Here is a 10,874-nt window from a genome sequence, read left to right as displayed (position 1 = left end):
TCTTTCCCATATGTCAGAGTAGTCACCAGGTGTTCATAGGAAGATGACAACGAACATAACAAAATCATCGCTCGATCTTCATCCTCAATACTCACATCAAGCCGTGATAAATCAGTGATTATTTGATTGAAGCCATTAACAAGCTGCGCCTAATCATAACCTTCCTGCATCTTCAGCCTATACAACTTTTGCTTCAGATACAACTTATTCGTCAGAGATTTAGCCATAAATTGAGTTTCCAATTTCTTCTAAACTTCTCCTGGAGATTTCAGATTCATCACGTGATACATAACTTCATCTGTCAGACATATGCGTATCGTCGCTGCCGCTCGCTGTTGCAATTCTTCCCAATCTTCATCCTCCATGGCATCTGGTTTTGCTGCCCGCAGAGCTTTCAAGTTTCCCTGTTGCGCCAACAAATCTTTCACCCTGGTTTGCCACAATCCGAAGTTACCAGTTCCGTCGAACTTCACCACCTCGAATTTCGCACCAGAAAATGCCATCTAAAAATTATTCCTGCAACAAAACTTTTTGCAAAAAAATTCCTCTGCAAAAATCCTTGCTTTTTTTTATTTATTATTATTATTTTTTTAAGAGGAAAGAAGGAATTTTTTTTTTTGAAAAAGAAAATATCCCCCTTAATTAAAGAATTTTTCTTAGTTAAATTTCTTTAATTAAGTTTGCATTAATTAAATGTTTTTAATGAACTTCTCTTTCCAGCTTTGCAACAGCCTTTCACGGGATTCGGAAATTGCTCTTCCCTTTGGAAATTGCTCTTCCCTTTCCAGCTCCAGCCTTCACGGGATTCGAAAATTACTCCTTTGCAGCAGCCTTCGCCGGAGACTGAAATGGAAGGGAGGACACCCCACAACTCACAAGAGCCGAACTCGCGCGAACTCCGATTCGCAAGAACGTCGTCGTCTCCTTCCTGCGACCTTCCCGAACTCGCGCCTCCTCCGTCCGGGAACCGGAAAACTTTCGCGAACAACTCCTCCCTTGCCTGCTCTTCCTCCGTCGCAGAACTTGTCCGCCAAAACGACGAATCCTCCTTCGTCCCTGCGCCGATCTCTTCTCCGCCCTTGAACCTGGCTTTGATACCACTTGTTGAGAAAAATAGGGCGAAGAAAAACAAGAATCGACACAAATCCAGAAGAACACAAAGATTTAACGAGGTTCGGCAAAGATGCCTACGTCCTCGGGAGCAGAGTGACGAGTTCCTTTCACTATTCAGAAAAGGGTTACAGAATAGAGGGATTACCTCCTGGAATTACTAACAGGCTTATTTATAACCCTAGGAGTAAACCTAGGCACAATATGTAATTACAACATTACCCCTGTACCATACCGCGGGGCTTTGCCCTCGCACCCCAACCCACGTAACTTCCCAATTTGGACAGATTCTTCCACTCCGCTCTGCTCCGCTTCAATCCAGCGTCTGTCCCGATATGGCATATGAGCCATACCATAACATGATGTTTAGATATATAAATGCAATATAATTGCATGGTAAATTTCTATATGCCCATATTTTGTTCTAAGATCTCTTAAAATTATTATTTATCAAAAGAAAATTTTATTATCTTGCAATGTTAATTAACCCATGTTATTTTGAATAAATATTTTTAACTCTGTTAATTTTCACTTTTTATGTTTGTTAAGGGTGATAAAGTAAGAAAATAAGGTTTTTGCGTTGCTTGAAGATCTAACACACTCATAGATAAAATAAGAGTTGAATGACATATTAGAATTATCAACTATGTATTTGAAATTATAAAGACCTATTCATCTCTCTAAGTGGAGAAAAAAATGTTATAAATTTTTTTTAAAGAACAAGAAAAAAAATCATAAGAAAATAGTTGAGAAACAACAATTACTAGTGGTCAGGTGATTATTATTGTTGGTTGTCATTGGTTTCCTGCTTTCTTTAAGGGTGAGAATTTAGTTTTTTAGCTTTTTTATAATTTCCTTGTTAAAATTGGTTTCCTATTTATAGAATTTTGGGATGATTTTATATTAAACTTTGTTAAAATCACAAAATGCTTCATCAAATGATCATGTCACATCTTGTAATCATGAATCTTTCATTGAACATTTAAGTGTCTTGATAATCTCAAATCTAAATGATCTCAAGCTCATTGAATTTTTCTTGTTGATTCAGTATGCGAAATTTGAAAGATTTTTAACCCTTCGATTAAGGCTTCAAATCTTTTAATTTTTTTTTTCAATTGCTTGATTCGATCTTATCGAGACTTGGACCGAATTACATTTTTTGCCTTTGCATTTGTATTATCGAGATGGCAATTTGACTATAGATTTATTAAAATCGGATGGTTTTAAATTTTAATATGAAAGTTATCTTATAAAAAAATGCAACGAGATTCATGTCTAATCATGTAGATTTTTTATGACATGTCAATGAATTTTTTTTTTCTTTTTGTTAAGTGGTGTTGAGAAGGATTGTCCCACATATTTATATAAGGGTGTGTGATCATCTATCCCTTTCAGGTACAATGAGTTTAAAGCGCATGACTATGAAGACATCATAGAGACAGTCTAGACAGCTTAAATATTATTAAGTAAAATAAGAGAACTATCAATATAAATTTATAAATTCTTATGTGTGATGCAACATGCATAACACAAATCTAAGTAATGTTGCACTAGATATTCAACCCTATTAAATATTCTTTAAAATATCAAGTCTATTATGTGTTAAGCTATAAACTCACCTGAGTTTACATGTAGTCTTAAGATGTGCATTGGATTGTTTGTAATTACTAATAGTAAATTTTGTAGTATATGGTTGGTACGAGAAGTAGAGTTGTCATTATGTGTGCTTAGGTGTTTATCTATATGAATGTGTGTGGCATCATTCTTCTCATGGTTTATGATATTTCCTATTTCATGTTCTAGTAATAAGTAACCATAAGAGGTAAAATCAAGGTAATGATTTACAACTTTGAAGAATTTCATAGCAAAGATTGAAAAATGGACAAGTCGAGCTTGAGTAATAGCTAACTTGAGTTTGACTTGCCTATCTCAAGGTAGGCTTGAACTAAAGCACAAACTCGTATTTAGACTATATAATGAACTTCAGCTCGACTTTTCAAATCAATTTAAGGCTTAAGCTCAATGTTGAGCTTAAGTTTCATCCACTAAATTTGTTAAACATTCGATGACATAGAAGAAAGGGAATCATAACAAGAGTTCCATGGAGAAGAAATATATGAATTTACAATTAGAGCTCACTAGGGAAGCCATTAGTGACTGAAAATCCTTGCCAAGAGCTCTCTAGAGAAGACATCCATCGATATATAATGAGTAAGTACCAACTAGAGCTTGCTAGATAAGGCGTCAAAGGTGAGACAAAGAAGAATGATAATGAGAGTTTATTGGGAAATGTATCATTAAGATTAGTTTCATTAGAAGATCAAGACAAAAAGTTTTTTGTACTTTATAAGCTTGAAGATCCAGTAATTAAGCTACAGTAGGAAAATTTTGTTCAATGATTTAGTATTTGTTCGCTTTATTGATTTAATCATGCAGCTTGATAAATTACAAGTCGAACCACATCAAGTTTGAGCGCTTAACTCATATAATATAAGAGTAATAATTTGAGATCAAGCTAGAGGCTCAATTGTATCCTCATAAGCTCTTTAATAAGCCAAGTTTGAACCGACTCGTGAACAAGCCTAACTAAAACTCCTATTCATGATAATAGTTAGAGTATCATAGGTGACTATATAAAGAAAATTTTAGATTTGCGTGAATGTATTTAACAAAGGACCTCTTTCTATTACATTTCTCTTGTTAAAATTATCAAATAATGAAAGGACTATAATGAGCATAATTAGCAACAAGTAGGGTTCATTGCTTGCAAAATCAACTAAAGTAAATGCACATTATGTATTTGTGGTGTATTAGAATTGTGTTCTTAAAAGGTGCTTCCCAATTTGATTGTACATTAAATTTGGACATCAAATGTTCCAACATTTGGAAATAGGATCACATTTCCTTCAAATTTGACGTAAGTATGAATTTTGACGCAATTTTTAGATCTCAAGGGATCAAGTACTTAAGTCAATACCAAATTATTTTAATTACCATTTCATTAAAGTTAGAGTTAAGGGTCAAATTATTCAATGAGGAGAATCTAATGCAATGAAGTTGTATATATTTGAGTCCAAATGAGCTCAAGTAAAGCATATACAAGTATAGTTAAAAGTTTCTTGATACCATTGAAAGGTTCTGACATCCTCCAAAATTATTATGCTTATAACCAAAACAAAAAGCTAAATGAGATATATCTTAAAAGTCAATAATTACTCAACTGTTAGTTTATTATAGAACTATCAAATACTATTTAAAAAAGAACACGGGAACATATTTGGAGTTTTTGATTGAGAATATTGAGTTATTATAGATATGATTATTAATTTATCTTTAAAAAATATATAAATAGGTATGTTTTCAAAACCTTTAAAATAAACTTTTGATGAAAATAATTATTTGGCTTAGAGAATTTTAAATATCTGATTTTTATTTAGCTCTTTAACCAAGCATCTTTGGCTTCACTTATCCATGAATTTCCTCCACCTTTCAGTTGATAGTCTTCACTAAAACTAAAAAGAAAAACTCTCTAGTGATCTTTCAATAAATGATTTTTAATATTTTATCCACTATCAATATCAACTAATGTCAATAATGCCCATCATTATATATTAGCAATTACAATCATCATTTTACATCTTTCAATGATATTCATTGCCCTTATTATCCATCTTCGCTTGTCTCATGATATCCATCTTTGTGATTTCCCAACCCCCTTTATATCAGATGAAACGATCAAATTGACCACATACATAATAACACTTAACTTTTGATATCCGCCATTGATTAATATGTAATGCTTGCTAACTATTTATATTTAATATTCTTAAATAATATTGGCATCCATTTTCTTAATTGCTTGGGATCTTCTCTTGCCTACTATTACCTAACTTCCAACATTCCAAGTGATAGCTTATTAATACATTTTTAAAGACTAATTTAGAATATTTAACATGTTTAATGTAATTTCTCAATAACTTTTGCTAAGTAGTTCTCTCATCTTAGAGATTTGGGTTGCTTATATGTTCACTAAAAGAGCTTAGGTAACACTTATCCCAATGATAATGAATAGGTTATAAAGGCTTCTCTCCGCGTGTAGAATGAACTTGTCCCAATAAGAAAGCACTAATATTATAAATGCTTCACTTCTTGAGTGATAGAGTTTGATTTTTTATAGCAAATTGTAAGTATGTGGAATCCTACATAAGTGAGATGACTTAGGGATATATACATATTGATTGATTGGATATCAAGTCACATTAAGGTATCTTGCTCACTTTCTGTTAGGTATGTCATAGAAGAAAGCTAGTCGTATATTTCTTGCTCACTTTTGTTAGGGATATATACATATTGATTGTTTAAATTTGTTAAACACTCGACGACATAGAAGAAAGGGAGTCGTAACAAGAGTTCCATGGAGAAGAAATATATGATATTTCTACACTTGATGACAAAAAAGTAGGATATGGTACTCGAATTGTTATGCACATATAATAGCCTCAGGTCATTCCTTTGAGAAATATATATATATATTATATATATATATATATAGCAGCCATATTTCTTGCTGTTAAAATGCCTGCAATTGTCATCACAGCTAAAATTATTCCTCGATGATTTTAAAACTGATGCTAAAAGACTTTGTAGTGCTTAGCAATTACATCAATTAAAAGAAACTGCTACAATGAAAATAATAGGGACTTCTACCACTATGACAACTTATATATAATGATGCAAAAACTCTTTTATTTAGTAGATACAACATATATGCATGTAAATGCCTTAACATTTTCCAGAGGCAATCATGTTAGATTCTTGTTCCATCTAAAATTTTATAAATATAATTCTCAATCAATATATTCATCGTCTTCAATTTTATCAATGCTCGCTGCATATGTAATTTGATCAATGCATCGTTAAATCGATCAATCATCCATAGGATGTACTAAAAATGAAATTTGACAGATGAGTTTGTCTGCAATAGAGAACTTATCCATGAAATATTTTTTTGATTTTCATATAACATAAAGATTAAAAGAATTTTAATACTTAAATTATTTTTTTCAGTTATATTCAACGACTTGAATTGATTGAATTAAGAGTCACAATCTCAATCGAAACTAAGTACTACTTCAAAGTTTGCGTCGAAGAGAATCTTTGGAAGTAATTTATGGGCCGCTTAAAGAGCAGGCGTTCACATCCGACCGGGTACCTCCTCACTCCGGTCGGCTAACCTCCGATCGACCATCCTCCAGCGGCTAACCGCTCCGCTCTTATCTGAAATCCTGGAGATCTGAAATCTAGATTTTGCAAATCTGCGGCTTTTATTTTGTTTAAACGCCCAGCAAAGGGAAGATTTACATGCAGACCACACAACTTTTATATTTCTGGGTTTACAAACATATCATTCAATGCTCCAATCCGCTCCTGCCGACCACTCTCAGCTGCCGTCTGTAACCTCAAAAAACGAGAAAATTTGAATTCATCACTCAATCTTTATGCATTCAGAAGTGCGCGCGTGTGTCTGTGTGTGTATATATATATTTATATACAAACACACCACACTTCGATTTGGAAAAAAATTTGTAAATAAATTTGTACGAAATTGCCTTTTTATGCACATAAATTATGGCCCGTTTGAAGCAGTTTATAAGTGCGGCGGCGTTTTTGAAAACGTCGCCTAACTGTTTGGTTTGCGCATTTTTTAAATCACTGTTTGCCGCGTTTAGGTTTTTTACACTAAACGCAGGCTGCGGGTCGACCCCCACAGTCAACTTGCGGGCTGCCCTAAACAGACTCTTAGACTGTATTCATAGATTTTTTTAGCCCCACATAGACGTTTGTTTTTTCCTGTACATATGTGCTATTTTCTTCAAAGTTGGATTTATGGCACATAAATATAATAATATTTTGTATCTCCATATGAAAAGTTTAAGGTTGAGACCTGACGAAATCAAAGATCACTTGGCACTTAGGGAAATCGAACCAGAATAGAAAAACCGATAAGAATACCAAGAGCGTCTGATCGATCAGAAAAAGAAGAAATAATCGACAACAATGCCAAGAGTGTCTAATCAATTAGAAAAAGAATAATGAATAGACAATGACGCCAAGATTGTCTTATTAGTAATAAAGACCAAAGGGATTTATCAGCCCTCGACAACAACAAACTCTGCGAGGGGTGCGTAAACGATTGACTTGCGCCCAACTTATAAAATTAGCACTCGGCAACGACAAGCTCTGCGAGGGGTGTCTAACAATCTCGAGAAGCCTATGGGACGTATTGGCACCTAGTAGTGACAAGATCCGCGATGGACGCTTAAACAATCGTCATGCACCCAAATTATAAGTTAGCACCCGACAACGACAAGTTCCGCGAGCGTGTGTCTAACGATCGCTAGAGGCCTATGGGGCGTATAGACATTCAGAAAGCGACAAGCTCCGTGAGGGGTGCGTAAACGATCGCCCCGCTCCCAAAGTATAAAATTAGCACCCAACAGCCATAAGCTTCGAGAGTAGTGTCTAAGGATCGTAGAAGCCTATGGGATGTATCAGCACCTGAAAACGACAAGCTTTGTGAGGGGCGCTTAAACGATCGTCATGCTCCCAAATTATAAAATTAACACCCAACAACTATAAGCTCCGCGAGAGGTGTATAACTCGAAGAATCCCCTTCGAGGCGAGCAACAAAAAAACTTTCCTCCGAGGAGTGCAAATCTAAGACTCCCCTTCGGAGCGAGCGACTCTAAGATTTCCCTATGGAGCGAGCAAAACAAAGTCTCTCTCTCTCTCTGACGGTTGACTCTTCTTCCGGCTTCCTCCGACGACTGACTCTTCCGACCACCGGAACCCGACAACTCCACAAAAAAATCTCTTGAATGACAAACCCAACACATTACGATAAAGACAGGGTGGACCTAGCGCGAGGGGTATCATTAGCAAATTATGTGTTCAAGATTTATTCGATTTATAAATTTTCTTATCCTTATTGTTATTGTCGCTATCAAGCAGCAAAAAGGTTAGTGAATTTAATATGTATACATAAAAATGATCTGCACGGATCTCGAGACAACCCAACAGTAGGAAAAAATGACAAAAACGCCGTTTGTTCTTCTCTCTAAAGCAGGACTAAACATGTAATTTATATACTTTTTTTGACCCTGCCGTCTTCTATAAATTGGAGAGATTTATGATGTGTAGGGTTATTTTGGCTCCCCTCATTTGTAATAAAATAAATTTGTGAAATAAAATGAGTCAGAGAATCCAAGAACACCACATTTCATTCAGGGCGAGAAAGTCTTCCTCTCTCTCTCATTTCTCTCCCAGTCTAGATTATGTCTCTTTGTTCAACGCTACATTCCTGGGACCGTCTAATCGGATAAATTTGGATCCAACAATTACAAGCCTGATGTAAATTGTTCAACATTTCTTAAAGTTTTTTAATGAATTTGATTATAAATTCACACGTACCATGCATAAGACTGTAAATAAAACAATTTCAATTGAAGCGCGAACACCCAATCAATAAATTAAAAGAGCATTTATGTACATACCACGCAATTCTTATGTATTTACATCTAACATCTGAATATAAAATCTTAGATACTAAATATGTAAATATATACAAATAAGAATTGCGTAAATTCTCCTAATTAAATTCATTTGGATAAGCTGTACGAATTGAAGTTGCTTTCTCGTCTACTGTCACATCAAAAGCGGTTGTCATCAACCAACTTGTCAGCTCTGATACTGCTTTAAAACGAAAAGCTTCCTTCATTTCCCACTAATAAATTTCTTCAGTTCCCACAGATAAAGTTTCCTGCTTTTGGGCTTCCACATGACAGCATGTGAACCCATTTTAGCTAATTATATAGTTTGATTCTTACTAATATGGTTTTTCAACGTGTAATAAAGAGGCAGCTACATGCATGGTTAAAAAACTGGCACTCTTTAACTGCAGTTCTAATTTCCTTTCCAACTATTAAAATTGTCGGTCTGAAAGCTTTGCATGCCTAACCATTACATTAACTTTTCATTACAATGATTTTGTTTTTTTTCTACGGTTCATAAATTATTAGAAAATCACACCTCTGCAATGAATTTAATTACAATATTTTGCAGTCATTTAAATTATTGCCAAGATGGGAAATATCACTCACTATCTTTTCTTTATAAAGTGATACTAGCTGCCACAAATATTATAAATGATAATTATAATCACTGTTATCATTTGGAGATTTAAAATTATGGAAAATAATTCAAGAGAATCAAAATAGAATTTTAAGCTAGCAAGAAAAGCAAAAATACCGTACATATTTAACATGAAAAAACTCAAGCACTGAAAAAAATAATCAATAAATTCACTATAAAGAAAATGAGGAGAAACACACAACTTACACCACAACCAAGTATTTTTACACTTTGGACACTCCATACAATAGCATTTCTCTCACTTGCATAAGAGAAATAAAAATCCTTCATAAAAAAAAAAAATTATAGAAATAACTACTTAAAATTGACAGTTTTTGTCATAGCACTGCAGTGCTACAATGTAGCATTGTGACACTCTAATATAGTATTATGGCCTCACGCACTTCATTTCTAAATGAAACTATGCACAATCTTCCTAACTTCTGAGTATCGGGTGTTGTTGGTACAATGCTGAGGCAATATGTAGCAAACAAAAAAATTTTCTAGAGGGACAAACTAATCGGTAAAATTGAAGGCTCTAAGTTGACAATTGATCAACACAATCATGTTCCACATAATAGCAATTATCAATCAATATTGCACGACTATATGTAATCTCAATTAGTATAGTCGCTTTAATAGCCGCTAATAACCATTATAGTTGCCTAAATGTGCATAGTGATATAAATTTTTGAAGCACGGTATGCTCCATATGAAGCACTTATTTTCCCATTACAATGAAGCAAAAATAGTTTAAGTATAATATCTTATTAAGTATATTGATAAACAATCTTGTTGAAACAAGCATTAGTATACAATATAAGTTACAATATTCTTATAAAATAATGATTTGATAAATAAAGTAAAGTTACAAGATGGATATACTTAAGAGATTGAATTCATTCATATCACATTTAGCTTAAATAAACAAAGAAAAAATGATCCCCTCAATCCTAGTTCCTTCTACCGAAGCCAATCCATATAACACTTGGCAAATATTTTCTATCATAATAAAAATATAATGCAAAGTTTAGATGTATGGTACAGGGGTAATGTTGTAATTAGTTATTGTGTCGTTAAATCTTTGTGTTGATTATAAATGTTGTTTATAATCAAGAAGTAAGATAAATAAAATTTTAAAATTAATTAATTTTAATTTATGATCACTTCCACATATAATCCTACAATAATCAATCATATATGTATTTTTAATGGGGTATCACACGTAATGAAAAAAATTAGCTTTATTCTTTCTGTTTTTGAATCCTAACTACAAATAATTCATATTATAATGCATAAAAATGAAAGATCTATAATAATCATTGCTTAATTATAATCTATAAAATGTAAATAGTATAAAGAGGTAAGGTAATCAAACTGTGTTGTAGAGATTCAGCTTCCAAGGCCTATTTCCAGTACAACTCAAGTGTTCTTACTAGCTCTTTTTTGTTAAATTAAGGTAGAGAAATTTTTTTCCTTCATGAAGAATGCGGCCAATATCTTATAATATAATATAAACAAAACATTTAATTTTTAAATTAATATCTTGTTTTAATTTTAAATAACACATATTT

This window comes from Phalaenopsis equestris, unplaced genomic scaffold, assembly GCF_001263595.1.
Source record: "Phalaenopsis equestris unplaced genomic scaffold, ASM126359v1 Scaffold000036, whole genome shotgun sequence".
Taxonomy (NCBI): domain Eukaryota; kingdom Viridiplantae; phylum Streptophyta; class Magnoliopsida; order Asparagales; family Orchidaceae; genus Phalaenopsis; species Phalaenopsis equestris.
Note: the sequence above shows the minus strand (reverse complement) of the source record.